The 24,393-nt window shown below is 45.1% G+C and overlaps 1 pseudogene; it reads right to left on the minus strand.

The window, feature by feature from the left end:
* Window positions 1-23,244: 23,244 nt before the first annotated feature.
* Window positions 23,245-24,179, minus strand: LOC144278604 (olfactory receptor 52D1-like; annotated as a pseudogene).
* Between the last annotated feature and the right edge of the window lie 214 nt (window positions 24,180-24,393).

Raw genomic sequence — 24,393 nt, forward strand, 5'->3', positions numbered from 1 at the left:
GAAGCGGGCAGCATTATCTCCCATAAATGTAAACAAACTTCTTTGTCTTAGCGATTGGCTAAACAAGGAGTAGGACTGAGTGGACTTGTTGGCTCTAAAGTTTTATATTGTTTTATTTTTCAGTGTAGTTATGCAACAAAAAATTCTACCTTTGTAAACTGCACTTTCACGATAAAGAGATTGCACTGCCGTATTTTTATGAGGTGATTAAAATACTGTTTATGTTTTTTACAGAGCAAATGTTTGTAATACAAATAATAATAGAAAGTGAGTGCTGCACACTTCGTAGTCTGGGCTGTAATGTAAATCAGTGTATCCGAAAATGCATAAAAACACCCAAAATATTGATAACAAATGTACATTGGTATTCTATTATTGTTTACTGTGTAGTTAAAACTGTGATTGAACATGATTAATTTTTTAAGCAAGTTAACTCAAAACAAATTAATCACTTGATTTAACTGTGATTAATTGAGAGCCCTAATTATCAATGATCATAGAATCATAGCATCACAGAACTGGAAGACACCTCAAGAGTCCATCCAGTCCAGTCCCCTGCACTCTTGGCAGGCCTAAGTATTATCTAGACCATTCCTGACAGATGTTTTTCTAACACGCTCTTAAAAATCTCCAATGAGGGAGACTCCACGATGTCCCTAGGCAATTTATTCTAGTCCTTAACTACCCTGAGAGTTAGAAAGTTTTTTCTAAAGTCCAACTTAAACCGCCATTGCTGCAATTTAAGCCCACTGCTTCTTGTCCAATCCTCAGAGGTTAAGAAAAAACATTGTTTTCTTCTTCCTCCTTTTAACATTTTAGGTACTTGAAAACTGTTATCATGTCCTCTCTCAGTCTTCTCTTTTCCAGATTAAACAAACCCAGTTTTTTCAATCTTCCCTCATAGGTCAGGCTTTCGAGACCTTTAATCATTTTTGTTGCTCTTCTCTGGACTCTCTCCAATTTGTACACATCCCTCCTGAAATGTGGTGCCCAGAACTGGACACAAAACTCCAGCTGAGGCCTAATCAGAGCAGAGCGGAAGAACTACTTCTCGTGTCTTGCTTAAAATACTCCTGCTAATACATCCCAGAGTGATGTTCGCTTTTTCTGCAACAGCGTTAAACTGTTGACTCATGTTTAGCTTGTGATCCACTATAACTCCCGATCCCTTTCTGCGGTACTCCTTCCTAGGCAGTCATTTCCCATTTTGTATGTGTGCAACTGATTGTGGACTACATGGATTACTTTGCATTTGCCCTTATAGAATTTCATCCTATTTACTTCAGACCATTTCTCCTGTTTGTCCAGATCATTTTGAATTACAATGCTATGCTCCAAAGCACATGCAACCCCTCCGAGCTTGGTATCATCCTCAAACATTATAAGTGTACCCTCTATGCCATTATCTAAATCATCGATGAAGATATTGAACAGAACCGGAGCCAGAACTGATCCCTGTGGGACCCCACTCATTATGCTTTTCCAGAATGACTGTGAACCACTGATAACTACTCTCTGGGAACAGTTTTCCAACCAGTTTTGCACCCACCTTATAGTAGTTCAATCTAGGTTGCATTTCCCTAGTTTGTTTATGAGAATGTCATGCAAGATAGTATCAAAAGCTTTATTGCAGCTTGACCACATCTACCGCTTCCACGCTCTCCACCAGGCTTGTTACACTGTCAGAAAAAGCTATCAGGTTGGTTTGACATGATTTGTTCTTGACAAATCCATGCTGACTGTTACTTATCACTTTATTATCTTCTAGATATTTGTAAATTGATTGCTTAATTATTTACTCCATTATCTTTCCAGGTACAGAAGTTAAGCTGATTATTCTGTAATTCCCTGGGTTGGCCTTATTTCCCTTTTTATAGATAGGCACTATATTTGCCCTTTTCCAGTCTTCTGGAATCTCTCCCATCTTCTATGGCTTCTCAAAGATAATCGCTAATGGCCTCAGTCAGCTCATTGAGTACGATGAATTTCATGAGGCCCTGGTGACTTGAAGACATCTCATTTGTCTCAGTTATTTTTCCAGGGTGGTATGAATATTAAGATTTAATTGAAGTTACTCTGGATTTACGCTGCAGTAACTGAGATCCAAATCAGGTCCCAGGAGTTTGAAACTTGTGTGACTTAGTGGCAAAAGAAGAGAATTTCACATGTAACTTACTGAAACCAATAGGGTAACACATTCTCCTCTCTCCTCAAAAGCAGGAGTATCCTGCCAATGATGGTCTCCCAAACCGACAAACAATAGCTGGATCAGTGGCAGGTTGGGAAGACAGCACAGAGCAGGGGTATGATTAATGAAGTATTGGGGGGGTAGCTCCCTTTTATGGACACTCACCCAGCTAGTAGCTATAAAATCCCTCTTAGTAGCTGTTCTCTAATTGCTCTGCCTGTAAAGGGTTAAAAAGTCTCACTGCTATGCATAGGTAAGAGGAAGTGAGTGGGCACCTGGCCAAAAGAGACAATGGGAAGGCTAGAACTTTTTAAAATTGAAAAAAGACTCCCCTTTTGTCTGGCTGTTGTTGTTCTCTGAGGGAGAGTCGGACAGGGCTGCAGCTCTGCTGTAAGACGCTTGGGCCAGGTGCGAAAAAATTATCAGTCTCATACCTAGAAACTTCTCATTTAAAACCCCAGATATGTAAGTAGATCAGGAAATGTCTAGGAAGATGCAATTAGATTTATCTCTCTTTTTTTTTTTTGTTTTCTTGTGTATTCCTCTGTGCTGACCCCAGGTGCTTTTGTTTTCCTTGTAACCTTTAAGATCGACCTCCAGAAAGCTATTCTTGGTGATTAGTCCTGGTAGTTGCTCTTTTAAAATCGAGCAATAGTCTGATTTCCCAGATGTATTTTCTTCCTTTTTTTATTAATAAAATTTACCTTTTTTAAGAACAGAATTCGATTTTTGTGTCTTAAGAGGCTTGTACTCACTTTGTTTAATTAGCTGGTGGAAACAGCTGATTTCCTTGTTTTTTTCTTTTCTTTCTCAGCTCTTCCCTGCAGGGGGCGGGGGAATGAAAGGGCTTGAGGGTACCTCACAGGAAGAAATTCCCAAGTGCGCCTTCCTGGGCTCTTCTAGGTGTTCTGTACTTGTGTGGTGGCAGCATCTAGCAGTCCAAGGACAGAGAAAAGCTGTAACCTTGGGAGTTTAATACAAACCTGTGTACGGGGAGTTTTTGGCAAGCCAGTAAAGTGCCTGAAACCACTATGGCTTATTGCTAAAAGCAGCCAAGTCAGCAGGCTGTAAATTGGCCATTCAGCACTCTCAGTTTGACCAAGGCATGAGTGTGTGTGGGGGGGAATTTTGGGTGACACAGAAAGGGCAGGTTGACCCCGCGTCCTTCCTGATAAGAATTGTGTTGAAGTGGCTGATACATGCATTTTCGAAGAGCAGGATGTGCCCCAGGAATGTCTACTGGGGCCTCAAGGCTGCAAACTCTGGAAAAACCCACACCTGGTTAATCGATAATCAGAAGGAACCTCTTGCTTGACTATTGAAACTGCTTAATTAACAAGTTTTCTTTAAGGGAAATGTTATTCTATGACTAATGTATAAATAAGGGGGAAAAGTTTGAGGAATTTGGACTTGTTTTTGGACTCTCTCTCTCGATACATCTTGCAGTCCCCACTGGCAGATGGAAGATTTGGCCACCGGAAGCCTGCCGCTGTGCAACTCGAGAGCCACACTCAGCTTTGGTAATTATCAAGGGTTGGGGGTGTTTTACTAACCTTTTGCGGACGTGTGTTAATGCTTGAGTCTAAGTCAAGTCAAGTGAAACCAGCCTTGTGTTGTCCTGTTTGTGCCAGCCATCTATCGGACTGACGGCCGTGTCTCCCCTGATTTATTTCCTGACACCACCTCACACAGAGTAAAAGTTACCAAGAGCTGTGGGTTGAAAGAACCCCAGGTAACACCTGGAGTGGTCAGTATTAATTTGTAGAATCCTTGCAGGCCCCTACCTTCTGCACTCGAAGTGATAGAGTGGGGAATTCGCCTTAAGAAGGGTCTTTCCCAAATCGCGTGTGTTTGTCTGTTTACTCTGTAAAGGGCTGATAATCCACAGGCAGGAAAAGCTCAGCCTTTTAAACCACTCCTAGGGAACCCAGACCCTTCCCAATGAAAAAGAATCTCGATACTGAGCATTTGTACAACAGCAGCACCAGATCATAAACATGAGCACCCAGAGTCAAGCCAGTTACTGGGATTGTGTAGTAGAGAGAAATGAATGTGACATCCAAAGTGCAGGAACTGCCTCTCTCAGCCTCATGTAGATAGATAGATAGATAGATATCTAAGTCCCCTAGTCACCACAGGGTTTCCTGATCTCCAGAGAACTTGCAGCTGTGTATGTTCCTCTTCCTCTTCATTAGCTGCCACCTGGGGATTTATCTGTATCAGACATTTGCATGAGATATTCACTATATTTAACTATAGAATAGGATTTGTATAAGAAATTTATACTGTATCCCCTGAGACAGACTTGGTGTCTCACAGGGCGGGTGATGCTATTTTCAGCTTTTCACCTCTAAGACACTGGTTGAAATTGGGCTCAGTGGGAGAGGGATTGTAACTGTTTCATACACAACATGCTCCCCTGCTGAGAGCACTTCCCATCTTCAAAGGGTTTTAGAAACATTCACTTAATTACCCTTCTCTCCTGGTGGATCGGATCATAGGCCCTGACAGTGAACGGTGCCAGATGCTTCAGAGGGATCAGACGCTGCCTCTGAGCTTTGTGGGCGCTGCTGCCCCTCTGTCGGGTTTGGTGCCGCTCACAGTAGCTTGTGGATACCTTCATTGTACAAACTCCCTCCACCCCTGCCATCTTTACCAGTGGAATAGTTCACAAGGTCACTGTTTCGATGATCATTGCTGGGCTCCCCTGGTAACACCTCAATAGGTTGCCCAGGGGCACAGCAATTGTCTCAACTGAAAGCCAAAAGCAGAAATAATGTCAAGAGTGGTACGCAGGTTGGCACTGGCCAGTCAATGTACAATGCAGCACCTGTTCTACTTGGCTTATGATTGGGAAAGTCCCTTTGCAAACAGAAGCACTAAAGACTTTACAGTTATTTTTTTTTCATAAAGCTCGGATCATGGCACACAATATGCACATTGCAGAGAATCGGACCAGCTCACTGAGGCACGTGAAATGGGCCAAACTGGAGTCTTGCTCTTCAGAACTTGAAAACGGGGTCCAGGATGAGCATGGCTCAGAATCTCATCAAAGTATGGGAACCTCAACAAAACATCAAATCCTTCCTCAACCTCCACCTTCATGCCTGTGTGTCGTGCTCCCAGCACTGGGAACCTAACCACGTACCCCAGCCAAACCCACAATCTGTACATAGCGGCCTCTCACATACCTAGCAGGTAGAGGAAATTGTGCCGACAAGGGCTGCTGCGGTATAGAATTGGGGGAAGCATCATTTCCACATTATATCTGAAATCCTTCTCACAACAAAGGTTTCACCCACAGGATGGATGCGGCTGGAGCGGGTGTTTGAAAGAGGCAGCCAGGACTGTCACTGCTGACCTGCACTGGCAATTCACCTTGAGGCTCAATTTAAATCTATACCCCTAATAAAAAAAAAAAAAAACATAGTAAGGAGACCAAAATAGTGCTCCTGTGGCTAAACAACAAAGTAAAAAAAAGCAATTAGAGGCAAAAAGGCATCCTTCAAAAATTGGAAGTTAAATTCCAATGAGGAAAATAGAAAGGAGCATAAACTCTGGCAAATGAAGTGTACAAATATAATTAGGAAGGCCAAAAAAGCATTCCAAGCCAAAGACTCAAAACGTAACAGCAAAAGTTGCTTTAAGTACATCAGAAGCAGGAAGTCAGCCAAACAACTAGGGAGGCCACTGGATGATGGAGATGCTGAAGGAGCATTCAAGGATGATCAGGCCATTGCGGAGAAAATTAATGAATTCTTTGCATCGTTGTTCAAGGCTGAGAATTTGAGGGAGATTCCCAAACCTGAGCCATTCTTTTAGGTGACAAATCTGATGAACTGTCCCAAAGTGAGGTGTCATTAGAAGAGGTTTTGGAACAAATGGATAAATTAAACATTAATAAATCACCAGGACCAGATGGTATCTTGGTGTAGTAGGAAGAGAGCCTGAGACATAAGCCCTTGTATCAGAGGCCTGGTATGAGTCAGGACATCCCCACAGAATTTGGCAAGAACTGCAATATTTGATATTGCTGAAATACACATTCCTAAGTGCTAAGTACAGAGTTCTCACGCAAACACATCCCAATATTAAGTGGTACCAGATCATCTGGATTTCAATTATGGTACAAAAATGTTCCCCAAGGATAACAGAAACACAATGACACTTTCCTAAAAGATAAGGTCAGGAAGACAGGAGGTAATTTGTTTGCATCAGGGTATAAAGACGTTTCTCAGAGGAAGTATCTTTAGCCAGCCTAGGGGGCAGTGGACAGTCCCATCACTGACTAAGCTGCATCCATTGTCATGGACATACAGGTCTTAGTATCCTTGTAAAGTTTGCCAGGTGCTATTACCTTGCTTTGTCGACAATAAACCTGGCTGGGTGCCTTCGCACCTTAATGGACATTGTGGTCATTGCGCGGTTCGCTCAAGGTCTGCTGTGCAGGGTTCTGCACAGAGCTGGGACAGCACACAGTGAGAACACATACGTACAACCAAACATCTGAGCAGAACTGGGACCATTACTATTCAACATATTCATAAATGATCTGAAGAAAGGGGTAAACGTAGGCTGCAAAGAGTTACAAAGGGATCCCAAAAATCTAGGTGACTGAGCAACAAAATGGCAGCTGAAATTCAATGTTCATAAATGCAAACACATGCACTTTCGAAAACATCATCCCAACTATACATAAAAAATGATGGGGGTCGAGATTAGCTGTTACCGTTTAAAAAGGAGATCTTGGAGTCACTGTGTATAATTCTCTGAAATACATCCATTCAATCTGCAGCATCAGTCAAAAAAGCTTACTGAATCCTCAGAATCATTAGGAAAAGAATAGACAATAGGACAGAAAATATCATCTTGCCTCTATATAAATCCATGGTATGCCAACATCTTCAGTACTCCATGCAGATCTGGTTGCCCCATTTCAAAAAAGATATATTGGAACTGCAAAAGATACAGAGAAGGGCAACAGAAATGATTAGGTGTAGAGAACAGCTTCTGTATGAGGAGACATTAATAAGACTGGGACTTTTCAGCTTGGAAAAAGAAAGTACTAAGGTGAGCTAGATAGAGGTCTATAAAATCATGACTAGTGTTCAGAAGGTAACTTAGCCCTGGTCTACACTAGGATTTGAGGTGGAATTTAGCATTGTTAAATCGATTTAACCCTGCACCCATCCACACGACGAAGCCCTTGTTTTCGACTTAAAGGGCTTTTAAAATTGATTTCCTTACTCCACCCCCGACAAGGGGATTAGCGCTGAAATCGGCCTTGCTGGGTCGAATTTGGGGTACTGTGGACGCAATTAGACAGTATTGGCCTCCGGGAGCTATCCCAGAGTGCTTCATTGTGACCGCTCTGGACAGCACTCTCAACTCAGATGCACTGGCCACGTAGATAGGAAAAGGCCCGCAAACTTTTGAATTTCAATTTCCTGTTTGGCCGGGGTGGCAAGCTGCAAGTGAGAGCAGAGCTCATCAGCAGAGGTGACCATGATGGAGTCCCAGAATCGCAAAAGAGCTCCAGCATGGACCGAATGGAAGGTACGGGATCTGCTCGCTGTTTGGGGAGAGGAATCCGTGCTATCAGAACTACGTTCCAGTTTTCAAAATGCCAAAACTTTTGTCAAAATCTCCCAGGGCATGAAGGACAGAGGTCATAACAGGGACCTGACGCAGTGCCGTGTGAAACTTAAGGAGCTGAGGCAAGCCTACCAAAAAGACAGAGAGGCAAACGGCAGCTCCGGGTCAGAGCCCCAAACATGCCACTTCTATGCTGAGCTGCATGCCATTTTAGGGGTTTCAGCCACCACTACCCCAGCCGTGTTGTTTAACTCCTTCAATGGAAATGGAGGCAACAAGGAAGCAGGTTTTGGGGACGAGGAAGATGATGATATGAAGTTGTAGATAGCTCACAGCAAGCAATCAGAGAAATCGTTTTTCCCGACAGCCAGGAACTGTTTCTCACCCTGGACCTGGAGCCAGTACCCCCCGAACCCACCCAAGGCTGCCTCCTGGACCCAGCAGGCAGAGAAGGGACCTTTGGTGAGTGTACCTTTTAAAATAGTATACATGGTTTAAAAGCAAGCATGTTTAATGATTAATTTGCCCTGGCATTTGCGGCTCTCCTGGATGTACTCCCAAAACCTTTGCAAAACCTTTCTGGGGAGGGCAGCCTTATTCCATCCACCAAGGTAGGACACTTTACCACTCCAGGCCAGTAGCACATAGTCGGGAATCATTGCAGAACAAGGCATTGCAGTGTATGTTTTCTGGCGTTCAAACAACATCCGTTCTTTATCTCTCTGTGTTATCCTCACGAGAGTGATATCATTCATGGTCACCTGGTTGAAATAGGGTGCTTTTCTTAAGGGGGCATTCAGAGGTGCCCGTTTCTGCTGGGCTGTTTGCCTGTGGCTGAACAGAAATGTTCCCCGCTGTTAGCCACAGGTAGGGGGGAGGGTTGAGGGGGTAGCCACACGCTGGGGGGAGGCAAAATGCGACCTTGGAACAAAAGCACATGTGCTATGTATGTAATGTTAACAGCAAGGTTTACCGTGAAAGAGTGTACCCATTGTTCTATAAAATGTATCTTTTTAAATACCACTGTCCCTTTTTTTTTCTCCACCAGCTGCATGTGTTTCAGGGATGACAGGATCTTCTCCTTCCCAGAGCCTAGCTAACATTAGAAGGCGAAAAAAATGCGCTCGTGATGAAATGTTCTCTGAGCTCATGCTGTCCTCCCACACTGACAGAGCACAGACGAATGTGTGGAGGCAGACAATCTCAGAATGCAGGAAAGCACAAAATAACCAGGAGAAGAGATGGCGGGCTGAAGAGAGTAAGTGGCGGGCTGAAGAGAGGGCTAAAGCTGAAAGGTGGAGGCAGCATGAGGAGAGGAGACAGGACTCAATGCTGAGGCTGCTGGAGGATCAAACTAATGCGCTCCAGGATATGTATGCGCTGCAGGAAAGGCAGCTGGAGCACAGACGGCCGCTACAGCCCCTGTGTAACCAACTGCCCTCCTCCCCAAGTTCCATAGCCTCCACACCCAGACGCCAAAGAACGCGGTGGGGGTCCTCCGGCCACCCAGCCACTCCACCCCAGAGGATTGCCCAAGCAACAGAAGGCTGGCATTCAATAATTTTTAAAGTTTTAAACTTTTAAAGTGCTGTGTGGCCTTGTCCTTCCCTCCTCCACCACTACCTTGGCAGCTATCCCCCTATTTGTGTAATGAATGAATAAAGAATGCATGAATGTGAAGCAACAATGACTTTATTGACTCTGCAAGTGTAACCCTTCTGCCCGTCAGAGTTGGCAGCAACAAGGGCCGGGTTCAATATCTAGGGGATCCATTCCAATAACACAATGCAAACCGGCTCGAGCCCCCACCCAGTGACCTGGGACAAATATATACCACCCCCACTGGGCGCCTCCAAGAGGCAATACTTCCCCTCTCGCAAGCACATAGTCTGAGTGTAGCAAAAGCCTTTTAATAACAGAGAGAAACAATGTGGCATTATGTTGGGGAAACACCACCAACAGGATTCATAACACAACCCATGAGCAAAAAAAAACCCACCCCAGGCAAATTGGGGCATGCCCTTTTCCCTTTGGTTCTTGAGTCCAGCAACCCCAAATCACCCAAAGTCCCAAAAGTCCAATGCCCCAAAAGTCTCTGTCCCTGGTCAGGGCAGCCCCAGAGTTCGAAAGTTTATCTGCGGAGCTTTACCTCCCAACCGGGGTGGAAATGGGACGGGGGTAAGAGGCACCTTACATGATCTGAAGCTGACCGCCCCATAGCTCCATAGCGGCGCTCCGCTCCGCCAGCCGCCCCACGAACTCCTTCGCTCCGCTGCGCTCCGCTCCGCCAGCCGCCCCACGAACTCCTTCGCTCCGCTGCGCTCCGCTCCGCCAGCTGCCCCACGAACTCCTTCGCTCAGCTCCACGACCCACAAGCAGCTCCTGCCATCCACACACTGCTCCGCGTCGAACTGCTTCACCAGCCGTCCCGCAAACGGCTCCACAATATATCTTCAGGCTCCCCCACTACTTAACACGACACTCAGTGATTTCAGCTCTTAGGTGAATTCAGCTTGTAGTAGGGGAGCCCCAGTGCTGGTGCACTGTCAGCCCAAAGTGAGCTCAGCAGCCTATAACTAGACTTCTAATGAAATCAAAATTAGCTCTGATATTCCACAGTGGAGAGAGGAGGAAGTGCAATTAGCATGTAAGGCCCTCACCAAGGGGCCCATGCTACCAAGTATTAATACTTGTCCCCAGCCTCTCTCTATTCACACAGTTTTGGAACCCATGACCCTTGCCTAGCGAGTGCTACTTAGTTGATGGTGAATCCCTCCATCATAACAAAAGGCCACGTACAGTTCCAAGCACAGTTCCCATAATCAGGGTAATAACAATTTATTCTTCCTGCCCCAATAACAGAGACGCTGGGGATCCCACAGCAGCCAAAGTGACCATTTGAGCGGCTATGGTCTCATTCTAGGCGTGGTGGGTGTGCCTATGCAAATGACATCGGCCCCTGAAGTTCTTTTCCACAACTTGCCACACCTCACCACCAGATGTCAGGGTGGAGCTCATCCTGACACTGCTTACACAAGCAATGATTAAAGGGAGGAGGGGAGGGTGGTTAGCTTACAGGGACGTAGAGTGAACCAAGGAGCTGGGGGGGTTCATCAAGGAGAAACAAAGAGAACTTTCACACCGTAGCCTGGCCAGTCATGAAACTGGTTTTCAAAGCTTCTCTGATGCGCACCATGCCCTCCTGTGCTCTTCTAACTGTCCTGGTGTCTGGCTGTGCGTAACCAGCAGCCAGGCAATTTGCTTAAACTTCCCACTCCACCATAAATGTCTCCCCCTTACTCTCACAGATATTGTGGAGCGCACACCAAGCAGTAATAACTGTGGGAATATTGGTTTCGCTGAGGTCTAACGGAGTCAGTAAACATCCCCAGAGCGATTTTAAATGTCCAAATGCACATTCTACCACCATTCTGCACTTGCTCAGCCTGTAGTTGAACAGCTCCTGACTACTGTCCAGGCTGCCTGTGTACGGCTTCATGAGCCATGGCATTAAGGGGTAGGCTGGGTCCCCAAGGATAACTATAGGCATTTCAACATCCCCAACAGTTATTTTCTGGTCTGGGAATAAAGTCCCTTCCTGCAGCTTTTGAAACAGACCAGAGTTCCTGAAGATGCGAGCATCATATACCTTTCCCGGCCATCCCACGTTGATGTTGGTGGAACGTCCCTTGTGATCCACCAGAGCTTGCAGCACCATTGAAAAGTACCCCTTGCGGTTTATGTACTCGCCGGCTTGGTGCTCCGGTGCCAAGATAGGGATATGGGTTCCGTCTATGGCCCCACCACAGTTAGGGAATCCCATTGCAGCAAAGCCATCCACTATGACCTGCACATTTCCCAGGGTCACTACCCTTGATATCAGCAGATCTTTGATTGCGCTGGCTACTTGCATCATGGCAGCCCCCACAGTAGATTTGCCCACTCCAAATTGATTCCCGACTGACCGGTAGCTGTCTGGCGTTGCAAGCTTCCACAGGGCTATTGCCACTCGCTTCTCAACTGGGCTACTCTCATCTTGGTATTCATGCGCCTCAGGGCAGGGGAAAGCAAGTCACAAAGTTCCATGAAAGTGCCCTTACGCATGCGAAAGTTTTGCAGCCACTAGGAATCGTCCCAGACCTGCAACACTATGCGGTCCCGCCAGTCTGTGCTTGTTTTCCAGGCCCAGAATCGGCATTCCATGGCATGAACCTGCCCCATTTGCACCATGATGCCAGCATTGCCAGGGCCCATGCTTTGAGAAAAGTCTGTGCCCATGTCCTCATCACTCTCGTCACCATGCTGATGTCGCCTACTCACCTGGTTTCACTTTGGCAGGTTCTGGTGCTGCATATACCACTGGATAATGCGCATGGTGTTTAATGTGCTCCTAATTGCCAAAGTGATCTGAGCGGGCTCCCTGCTTGCTGTGGTATGGCATCTGCACAGAAAAAAGGCGTGGAACGATTGTCTGCTGTTGCTCTGACGGAGGGAGGGACAATTGACAACATGGCTTACAGGGTTGGCTTACAGTGAATTAAAATCAACAAAGGGGGTGGCTTTACATCAAGGAAAAACAAAAACAACTGTCATACAGAATGGCCCCCTCAAGGATTGTACTCAAAACCCTGAGTTCAGCAGTCCAATGCTCAACCCACTAACCTATTCCTCCCTCTGGTGTTTTAGGCAGGACTGAATCTCCATTAAAGTTTTCAAGGTGCCCTTGACAGACCTCACCAAAACGATTGTCGGCCGTTGATTTCACAGAGGAAGAGAGGGGGGATCAAATGACCAGAAAACAAATCTGGTCTATTTCTTGTTTTGATCCACTCCATCTATCTTTTACATCTTTGGCTGGCAGCAGACGGTGCACTAGGACTGCTAGCCATCCACATCCCCTGGCTGCTCGGCAGAAGATGGTACAATAGGATTGCCTGCAGGACTAAAGAGAATGACCTGGTTGACTCACTCCTAATTTAGTCCCTGAGCCCATGTCTGCCCAGGCTCTCCTGACCGACCTTACCGAGGTGGCCAGGAGCACCTCAGCCACGATGACAATGGTTTTCAGGCCTATTGCACCGTCTGCTGCCACAAGGCAATGGGTTGCTGCTGCTGCTGTGTAGCAATGCAATACCGCGTCTGCCAGCACCCAGGAGACATACGGTGACAGTGAGCTGAGCGGGCTCCATGCTTGCCGTGCTATGTCATCTGCACAGGTAACTCAGCAAAAAAGGCGCTAAAGGATTGTCTGCTGTTGCTTTCACAGAGGGAGGAAAGGCCTGACGACATGTACCCAGAACCACCCGTGACAATGTTTTTTTGCCCATCAGGCATTGGGATCTCAACCCAGATTTCCAATGGGCAGCGGAGACTGCGGGAACTGTGGGATAGCTATCCACAGTGCAACGCTCCGGAAGTCGACTCTAGCCTCGGTACTGTGGAAGCACCTCTGCCGAGTTAATGCACTTAATGCACTTAGAGCTTTTTGTGTGGGGACACACACAATCAACTATATAACAACAATTTCTAAAAAAACGACTTCTATAAATTCAACCTAATTTCATAGTGTAGACGTACCCCTAGTCTCGTTGAAATAAGGTGTTATTGGGCTGTTAGGAATACAACGCTGTCCTGATAGTGCCTATCACCGCCAGAGAAAGGGAAGTACCTAGAAAATGTAAAAGGAAACTTAGTCTGATAGCATCCTGCCTGTCAAGAACTCACTTATCAATAGCTGGAATGTGAAATCCTCATTTCTATGTTGTTCTATCATTGTAGTTCCCATTTCCCTATTGTTTGTCTGTATAATCTCTGTCTGGTTCTGTGATTGTTTCTGTCTGCTGTACAATTAATTTTGCTGGGTGTAAACTAATTCATGTGGTGGGATATAATTGGTTAAATAATCATGTTACAATATGTTCAGATTGGTTAGTTAAATATCAGTAAACTGATTGGTTAAGGTATAGCTAAGCAGAACTCAAGTTTTACTATATAATCTGCAGTCAATCAGGAAGTAAGGGTGGGGGGAATGGGAACAGGGAATGGGGGTGGGGAAATTGGAATCATGTTTTACAAAGGGGGGGAATGGGAACAGGGACACAGGTAAGTCTCTGTGGTGTCAGAGCTGGGAAGGGGGACACTAAGGAAGGAATCTGTGGAAGGAAGGCTGTGATTGCAGAGCCATTGGCCATTATCTTTGAAAACTCGTGGAGAACAGGGGAAGTCCCAGATGACTGGAAAAAGGCTAATGTAGTGCCAATCTTTAAAAAAGGGAAGAAGGAGGATCCTGGGAACTACAGGCCAGTCAGCCTCACATCAGTCCCCAGAAAAATCATGGAGCAGGTCCTCAAAGAATCAATCCTTAAGCACTTACATGAGAGGAAAGTGATCAGGAACAGTCAGCATGGATTCACCAAGGGAAGGTCATGCCTGACTAATCTAATCGCCTTCTATGATGAGATTACTGGTTCTGTGGATGAAGGGAAAGCAGTGGATGTATTGTTTCTTGACTTTAGCAAAGCTTTTGACACGGTCTCCCACAGTATTCTTGTCAGCAAGTTAAAGAAGTATGGGCTGGATGAATGCACTATAAGGTGGGTAGAAAGTTGGCTAGATTGTCGGGCTCAATGGGTACTGATCAATGGCTCCATGTCTAGTTGGCAGCCGGTGTCAAGTGGAGTGCTCCAGGGGTCGGTCCTGGGGCCAGTTTTGTTCAATATCTTCATAAATGATCTGGAGGATGGTGTAGATTGCACTCTCAGCAAATTTGCGGATGATATTAAGCTGGGAGGAGTGGTAGATACGCTGGAGGGCAGGGATAGGATACAGAGGGACCTAGACAAATTGGAGGATTGGGCCAAAAGAAATCTGATGAGGTGCAATAAGGATAAGTGCAGGGTCCTGCACTTAGGATGGAAGAACTCAATGCACAGCTACAGACTAGGGACCGAATGGCTAGGCAGCAGTTCTGCGGAAAAGGACCTAGGGGTGGCAGTGGACGAGAAGCTGGATATGAGTCAGCAGTCTGCCCTTGTTGCCAAGAAGGCCAATGGGATTTTGGGATGTATAAGTAGGGGCATAGCGAGCAGATCGAGGGACGTGATCGTTCCCCTCTATTCGACATTGGTGAGGCCTCATCTGGAGTACTGTGTCCAGTTTTGGGCCCCACACTATGAGAAGGATATGGATAAATTGGAGAGAGTCCAGCGAAGGGCAACAAAAATGATTAGGGGTCTGGAACACATGACTTATGAGGAGAGACTGATGGAACTGGGATTGTTTAGTCTGCAGAAGAGAAGAATGAGGGGGGATTTGATAGCTGCTTTCAACTACCTGAGAGGTGGTTCCAGAGAGGAGGGTTCTGGACTATTCTCAGTGGTAGAAGAGGACAGGACAAGGAGTAATGGTCTCAAGTTGCACTGGGGGAGGTTTATGTTGGATATTAGGAAAAACTTTTTCACTAGGAGGGTGGTGGAACACTGGAATGCGTTACCTAGGGAGGTGGTAGAATCTCCTTCCTTAGAAGTTTTTAAGGTCAGGCTTGACAAAGCCCTGGCTGGGATGATTTAATTGGGGATTGGTCCTGCTTTGAGCAGGGTGTTGGACTAGATGACCTCCTGAGGTCCCTTCCAACCCTGATATTCTATGATTCTATTATTCTAATCTGGAATCATGCTTGCTGGAAGTTCACCCCAATCAACATCAAATTGTTTGCACCTTTGGACTTCGGGTATTGTTGCTCTCTGTTCATGCAAGAAGGACCAGGGAAGTAAGCAGGTGAAGGAATAAGCCCGTAACAAGCACAAACCCCTTGGATTTTTAAAACCCAATCAGATACTTAAAAATCAGAACTTTATTAGAAGAAGGAAAAAAAAGATAAGAGAACAACTCTGTAAGATCAGAATGGAAGATAATCTTACAGGCAGTCAGATTCAAAACATAGAGAACCCCTCAAGGCAAAACCTAAAGTTACAAAAAGACACAAAAACAGGAATACACATTTCCTCCAGCACAGCGAATTTACAAACCAAAACAAAGAAAACCGAATGTATTTTCTACCTAGATTACTTACTAACTTTACAGGCTTTGAAGGGCTTGCATCCTTGATCTGTTCCTGGCAAAGGTATCACACAGACAGACAGACAAAAGCCTTTCCTCCCCCCTCTAGATTTGAAAGTATCCTGTCCCCTCATTGGTCATTTTGGGTCAGGTGCCAGACAGGTTACATTAGCTTCTTAACCCTTTACAGGTGAAATGATTTTGCCTCTGGCCAGGAGGGATTTTATAGCACTGTATACAGAAAGGTGGTTACCCTTCCCTTTTATATTTATGACAACTAGTAAGAACTGAATAGTCAAGAAAGGCTGGCTTTTTTCACAGGTTGTTTGTGAGCATACTCTTCCTCCATGCCAGGGGTAACTGGGGCACCATGATGCTCACAGAACTTCTGGTTTTCCTCCAAAAAAACATCCCACTTAGTGCTGGCTCACATACTCTAACAATTTGACAGTTCCCTGACATACACTGCAAGCCTGAGAAAGTATTGTCTCTTGTGTCTGTAGAACTTTGCGTGCTATGTGAATCATACTAAGAACACACAAAAATCAGTTTTCTTCCCATTCTTCACCAAACGGAACGCTGCAATAAATCTTCGGTAGGGTGGTTCTGATAGTCCCAAAAAACTGCTGAGGAGCGTTCTCATGGCATTTTTTACAACAGATGCCTTTTTCCTTCTGCATGCCCATCTTGTGTCACATAAACTAGACAATTCCATTTCATTCCAAGTGTTTTCTGGCCCTCTCAGTAAGCATGGTGTATGCCAGGCTGTGGAAAGATGGTAAACAAGCCCTCTAGAGTGTAAAAAACATCCTGTTGCTTTCCAGTTTACTTTGCAGGCTTCAACTAAAACCAAATTCAATTTATGAACTCTGCAGTGAGTATATATAGTAGTAGGGTGATCTTGCAACATTTTTGCTGTACTCCACTTTCATGACCTGCCACGACAGCCACCCCTTCAGAACACTCTGCTGCAACTGGCAAGTTTGTAGTCCTCGATGCTTGTAAGAACTGCTTAATGTTGCAATAGATGGTGCCAGCATTCCCTCGCTCAGAGGAATCAACAAATGCTAGAAATCTTTCCTTTATTTCCAGGTTTTCTGTCTCATACACACTGTCATTTCTTCTTGTTTAAAACTGAGTGCTGCATCAACGAGAACAGAACAAAACCCCAATTCTAGAACTTTCTTAATGATTGTGCTTTCCACAATATGAGCAGCAACTCATAAAAGCTCGTATTGAGTTGAGTGGCTTGTGAGATGGAAAGAATCACTCAGGGTTTTTTGTTGGTTTTTGTTGTTTTTTTTTTTTTTCCAAATTCTTTATCATACTCTAAATCAAATTGCATAATTCCACAAAGTTTCCACATTTTGCTAATTCTTCTCTCTCTTCCTGCCCCTGCAGTGCAATTCCTTGCTTAGCCAGGTAAAGCATTGAGGATTCCAGCACCATTGTCTCTGTTTTCATGTAATGCCAGCTTGTGAGAATTTGACAACTGTGCCACTATGGTGCCTACTTCTTTTCACTGTTTAAAAAAAAATGCCACTTTTCAGAACACTGCTTGTGTACGGCAGATTGTATATGTTTCTGACATTTTTCCTATATTTTTTCCAGTCTCTTACTCCATTTTCAGTGAACACAGGGTCTCTCAAAAAACTGGAAAACTGTCTGCAAGGAATACAGAAAACTGTATCTGTAATATTTTGATGTAAATGAGAAAGTCCGTGACACAACTTTGCTGATTCTAGTGTCCTGAGTTCACTTTCTCTTCTTTGGACTTTGCACCACTTAATCACTTAAGACATTTGCATGCCCCTGGTCTTTGGTTGATGTCTGGCTCCTATACCTGGCCCAGCTGTGTGACTCCTTCTGCTGTTATGCCTTGAGATACTGGAGCAACTCAGCTAAGGGGGCTGGAACACGGAGGGCCAAGAGGCCAGGGCCCACTTTGAAATGTGGTTCTGTTTTTCACTGGCAAATGGCACGTGGTAGGAGCCTCGGGGGAGGGGAGTTTGGTCTGTCGGGGAGGAGGGACTCAGCAGGCAATGGGGAAAGGGCCCTCGGGAAAGGAGAGTGGAGGAGAGGAGAGATTCAGTGAGCAGTGAGAAGGGGTGTGGAGGAGAGGAAGGATTCTGCCAAAGACAGGTGCGGGGGGCATAGGGAAAGGCGATGGAGGACAGGAGGGACTCAGCGATCTGTGAGTAGTGGGGCCATGGAGGAGGGAGTGGAGGAGAGGAGGGAATCCAGACTAGAGCCAACACCATGGGGAATGAAGGGCCCCACGGGGCGGTGGAGGAGGGGAGAGGCTCGGTGAGTGGTGGGCTGCGGGGGCCTCTCAGGGGAGGAGAGGAAGGATTCAGCGATAAGCAAAGAGGGCCTCGGCAGAGGGGCAGAGCACGGATAAGAGTAGGTGGAGTGTGGGTGGGGCCAAGGGGAAAAAGCGGGAGGGGGAATAGGGGTGGAGCACAGGCCAGGACACCAGGTCCTAGGTGTCCCCTCTCTCAAAGGCGGCGGGTTGGGGGCTGCACAGCCGAGGGAGGTTTAGCCTCCCCTGGTCTATTATACCTGCTGCCTACCTGGGCCACTTCCTACCACCTCCCTGCAAATGTCCCAAGGTCTCCATCTAGGGTGAAGCAGCAGGAAGAGTGTCTGCTCACCGCAAGGAACCTTCTGGTGGTAGCATGTAACAAGGTCTTACTCCTTTCTTCTCAGGCAGCAATGGCCTCTTCCTGTGGTGTGGCCCAAACTCTGAGTGTCAGCTCAGTCCCAGGGCTCTCCCCGCTGGGGTAGTCCGAAGAGCAAATAAAGGGGATCAATCAAGTCCAGCATTCATATGACTGATTAATACGACCCACTCAGGCTGTCCCTGCAGCAAGCCCAGCCTTCCCTCAGGGAGGGATCTTTGGGCAGTTGCTCATGGGGAGATTCTGCCTTCCCTCAGACCTTGCAAAGGGAATTAAAACCAATAGTTTTAAAAGGTTCTATAGCCATATAAATAAGAAGAAAACAAAGAAAGAAGAAGTTGGACCGCTAAACACTGAGGATGGAGTGGAGGTCAAGGATAATCTAGGCATGGCCCAATATCTAAACAAATACTTTGCCTCAGTCTTTAATAAGACTAAAGAGGATCTTAGGGATAATGGTAGCATGACAAATGGGAATGAGGATTTGGAGGTAGACATTACAATATTTGAGGTAGAAGCGAAACTCAAACAGCTTAATGGGACTAAATCGGGGGGCCCAGATAATCTTCATCCAAGAATATTAAAGGAATTGGCACATGAAATTGCAAGCCCATTAGCAAGAATTTTTAATGAATCTGTAAACTCAGGGGTTGTACTGTATGATTGGAGAATTGCTAACATAGTTCCTATTTTTAAGAAAGGGAAAAAAAGTGATCCAGGTAACTATAGGCCTGTTAGTTTGACATCTGTAGTATGCAAGGTCTTGGAAAAAAAATGAAGGAGAAGGTAGTTAAGAACATTGAAGTCAATGGTAAATGGGACAAAATACAACATGGTTTTACAAAAGGTAGATTGTGCCAAACCAACCTGATCTCCTTCTTTGAGAAAGTAACACATTTTTTAGACAAAGGAAACACAGTGGATCTCATTTACCTAGATTTCAGTAAGGCATTTGATACCGTACCACATGGGGAATTATTAGTTAAATTGGATAAGATGGGGATCAATAGAAAAATTGAAAGGTGGATAAGGACTTGGTTAAAGGGGAGACTACAACGGGTCCTACTGAAAGGTGAACTGTCAGGCTGGAGGGAGGTTACCAGTGGAGTTTCTCAAGGAAAAGTTTTGGGACCAATCTTATTTAATCTTTTTTATTACTGACCTCGGCACAAAAAGTGGGACTGTGCTAATAAAGTTTGCGGATGATACAAAGCTGGGAGGTATTGCCAATTTAGAGAAGGACAGGGATATCCTACAGGAGGATCTGGATGACCTTGTAAACTGGAGTAATAGTAATAGGATGAAATTTAATAGTGAGAAGTGTAAGGTCATGCATTTAGGGATTAATAACAAGAATTTTAGTTATAAGCTAGGGACGCATCAATTAGAAGTAACGGAGGAGGAAAAGGACCTTGGAGTATTGGTTGATCATAGGATGACTATGAGCCACCAATGTGGTATGGCTGTGAAAAAAGCTAATGTGGTCTTGGGATGCATCAGGAGAGGTATTTCCAGTAGGGATAAGGAGGTTTTAGTACAATTATACAAGGCACTGGTGAGACCTCACCTGGAATACTGTGTGCAGTTCTGGTCTCCCATATTTAGGAAGGATGAATTCAAACTGGAACAGATACAGAGAAGGGCTATTAGGATGATCCGAGGAATGGAAAACTTGTCTTATGAAAGGAGACTCAAGGAGCTCGGCTTTTTTAGCCTAACTAAAAGAAGGTTGAGGGGAGATATGATTGCTCTCTATAAATATATCAAGGGATAAATACCGGAGAGGGAGAGGAATTATTTAAGCTCAGTACCAATGTGGACACAAGAACAAATGGATACAAACTGGCCACCAGGAAATTTAGACTAGAAATTAGACGAAGGTTTCTAACCATCAGAGGAGTGAAGTTTTGGAATAGCCTTCCAAGGGAAGCAGTGGGGGCAAAAGATCTATCTGGCTTTAAGATTAAATTCAATAAGTTTATGGAGGAGATGGTTTGATGGGATAACATGGTTTTGGTAATTAAATATTCATGGTAAATAGGCCCAATGGCCTGTGATGGGATATTAGATGGGGTGGGATCTGAGTTACCCAGGAAATAATTTTCTGTAGTATCTGGCTGATGAATCTTGCCCATATGCTCAGGGTTAAGCTGATTGCCATATTTGGGGTGGGGAAGGAATTTTCCTCCAGGTCAGATTGGAAGAGGCCCTGGAGGTTTTTTGCCTTCCTCTGTAGCATGGGGCACGGGTCACTTGCTGGAGGATTCTATGCTCCTTGAAGTCTTTAAACTACAATTTGAGGACTTCAATAGCTCAGATATAGGTGTGAGGTTTTTTGTAGGAGTGGTGCGTGAAATTCTGTGGCCTGTGCTGTGCAGGAAGTCAGACTAGATGATCATAATGGTCCCTTCTGACCTAAATATCTAAGAATCTATGAATCTATGAATCTTCTCCCCTGAAGCTGCCGGTAGCAGGTCTGCTGTGCTCCCTGGTCTGCCATAAGATGTGCTGTTCCTCTGCATTTTTGCCTTTCTCAAGCACTTCTCTTCATATTTGATTTGTCTGCCCCATTTTTCTGATAACTTACTTGCTAAATGTTTGATTTCTTTTACCTGAATTTGAAATGTAGCTAGAAGATCAGTGGCTTTAGGAAGTAAAACTGATGCTTTGGATAGGTCTGTGTTTTGTCTGTTTTGTATATGTGTGTGTCATTAGATTGTAGCCATTTTCAACCAGCATTTACCGTTTCCAGAATCTTCCTTTGGAGCAGAATGAGAAAAACAAGACTACGATTTTCCATTAATTTCTTTATTGATTGTGGCTCATAAACTTCATCGGCATTTTTGCCCAGGAGAATTATTTCGGTGGGGGCCTCCATTGCATCTAAACATTGAATCTAAGAGGAAAGAATGATTCCTACTTGTTGTTGATCAATTGTGGCCAAATAAACAATGTCAGGTTTCCTGCTCTAATCCCATAATAAAATAGCACAGGGAAAAGCTTTTGTCTGATACCAGTCTCTGGGAAGCCATCTTGTACAGTGATGTTAGATTCACCTTATGCAGAAATTGTGCTCCCAAAAGTTACACTTTTCAGATTTTCTCATTTGTATGAAGATTTCACAAGTTACACATCTCTTTACATGTCACTAAAATCCAACCTGTCCATTTTTGTCCCAGTTCCCTAATGTAAGTGGGGATCTATTGTGGGGAACTTTCCTGGCTTCTGCATTATCCCAGGGGAATTCACTAAGGAAGGGGCCTGAGTCCCCACTCCCACTCCCTTTTCCCACCGGCCTTCCTGACTCCAAGGACTCCCCTTCCATTCTTCTGTGTGGCAGAATCCTCATAACTGTGACAGGGTTGGGCCCAGGATTCCTGGGAGGCTGAACCCCCAGTCTCATCATGGTCACTTAGGATAGGGACCACAGTGTCCCCACTCTGGGATACTCTCTTTGCATTGGATGCTTCCCTGACCCCTGATCACTACGTTGAGTTCAAACCAAATATAATTTATTGAACACTACCTGTAAGAACAATAAACAAAACATGGGAAAGGTTCACGGAAAAAAGAAACCCCACTCTTTGGGCATGGGGACATCACAAAGAGCTCTCTCCGGGACACAAGGAAAGTTCATAGTCTCTTCCACTCCAAAATCGACTCCAAAATCAACTGCACAAAGCCGTAAGTTATTTTTACTCAAAGGTGATGTAGTAATTAAATACAGCAGTCCAGTTCTCAAAAGCGCAGTTTCACAACTCTCACCAGTAAGCTCTAGTAGAAAGTTCTCAATTCCTATAGCAGCTTTCCTATATTAGGACTTTCCTATTGAAATATTAGGATTATCCTCCAGGTTTCCTGATGGATTTGACGTAGAAAAATCAGGTACATTTTGCTCACCGAATCACTATGCATATAATGAGAAGAGGAGTACTTGTGGCACCTTAGAGACTAACAAATTTATTTGAGCATAAGCTTACACATAATAAAGAAGTTCAGCATTGTCTTTTCTTTCTTTTTCTCTTTGGCTATCTGAAAGTGTAGCTTCTGTTTGTAAAAATGAACAAGACCCCTGACCGCACAGAAACTAATGGAAAACCACTTTGCATAAAAATGCTACAGTATCTTATGGGAGTCTTAGGGCAGGTCTACACTACAGATGGGATCGACGCTCTGAGATTGATCCACTCAAGGTCAATTTAGTCAGTCTAGTAAACACCCACCAAATTGACTGCAGATTGCTCTGCAGTCGACCCCCTATGAGAACAGTAAGATAAGTTGATGGGAGATTTTCTCCCGTCGACCACCCTCCCCTCTCCTCCAACACACACACAGTGTAGACCCTGCGGTAACTCAACCTAAGGTACAGAGACTCCAGACACCTTATTCACGTAGCTGGAGTTGCATAGAGAAGGTTGACTTCCTGTGGTAGAGTAGACATAGCCTTAGAGTCATGGAAAGGCTGAGTAACAGGGTTTGTGGGGAGGGAGGCTGATGGTTGACAATAAAAGAGGTCAGGTGATGGTCAGAGAGAGGGAACTTAGCAATGAAGAGAGCAGTGTTTAGTGATGGAATGATAAGATATTGGATGGGAGGAAATTCTCAGACTGTGAACTTCCACAATGCTTCGCTCAACCAAACTGGGACAAAGTGCCTTGATTAAAGAGCAGATATGATTTCCCCCTGTTGTCACACAGGTTTCAAGTCAGTGGCCCCAGGAATTCACCTTCTGCAGGTGTATTTGCCTACTTTGTCATGAAGCTCTTTGGTTTTGACCCCATAAATGATAGGGTTGAGCATGGGAGGGATGAGGAGATAGAGGTCAGCCAAAATGACGTGAACATGGGGAGCGATGCCTTGAGACCGGTGTGTGAGATTGGAGAAGAGTCCAGGCATATAATATGTCAGCATCACACAGATGTGGGCTGTGCAAGTGTTGAGGGCTTTCTGGTGGGCTTTATGAGAGGAGATTCTGAGGACGGCCATAATGATCAGACCGTAGGACAGGGCAATGAGCGTCAGGTCCAATCCATTGATTACAAACATTAGCACCAAGCCGTATATTCTGGAGACTGTGATGTCCCCACATACCATCTTCTTCACAGCTATGAACTCACATTCTGTGTGGAGGATAATGCGGTTGGAACAGAATGGCTATTGACTCATGAGCAGGGGTAGGGGCAGAATGAAGAGAATAGCTCTTATCAAACCTACAAGCCCTATCTTACCTATTTGTGCATTGCTGAGGATGGTGGCATATCTCAGAGGGTTACATATGGCAATGTAGCGATCAAAGGCCATTACCACGAGGACGGCTGAGTGCATAACAGAAACCGTGTGGAGGAAGAACATCTGGGTGAGGCAGCCAGCCACAGAATGCCTTGCAAATTGAATCAAAATATGCCCAATGTCTTTGGCACAATGAATGCAGGTGTAGCAATGTCTGTAAGCACTAACATGCAGAGCAGCAGGTACATTGGCTTATGCAGGGTTTGCTCCTTACATACAACACACAGAAGTGTGAAATTTCCCAACAGGCTGATAATGTAGAATGTAGAGAAAGGGAAGGAAATCCAGAGGTGGGCAGCCTCCAGGCCAGGGATACCCATTAGGATAAATGTTGAAGGATCAGAGGGGGTGAGGTTGAAAGCTGCCATGAAGTAGTTGATGCATCGATACGACTCAGAAATGCTCAAGGTGCCTGTGAAGGGAGAGAAACACAGTGAGGGGGTTGCATACTTTATAACAAATAATATGGAAAATATTTTATGGTTATTAACAATCTAGGTGTCCTCTTGAGTGGAGATTGAAGAAACACTGATGATGTCATTCCCTGCCTTATATAGCTTTATCCTATGGCGGGAACTCTTT

The sequence above is a fragment of the Eretmochelys imbricata genome, chromosome 1 (genome assembly GCF_965152235.1).
Source record: "Eretmochelys imbricata isolate rEreImb1 chromosome 1, rEreImb1.hap1, whole genome shotgun sequence".
Lineage (NCBI taxonomy): Eukaryota > Metazoa > Chordata > Testudines > Cheloniidae > Eretmochelys > Eretmochelys imbricata.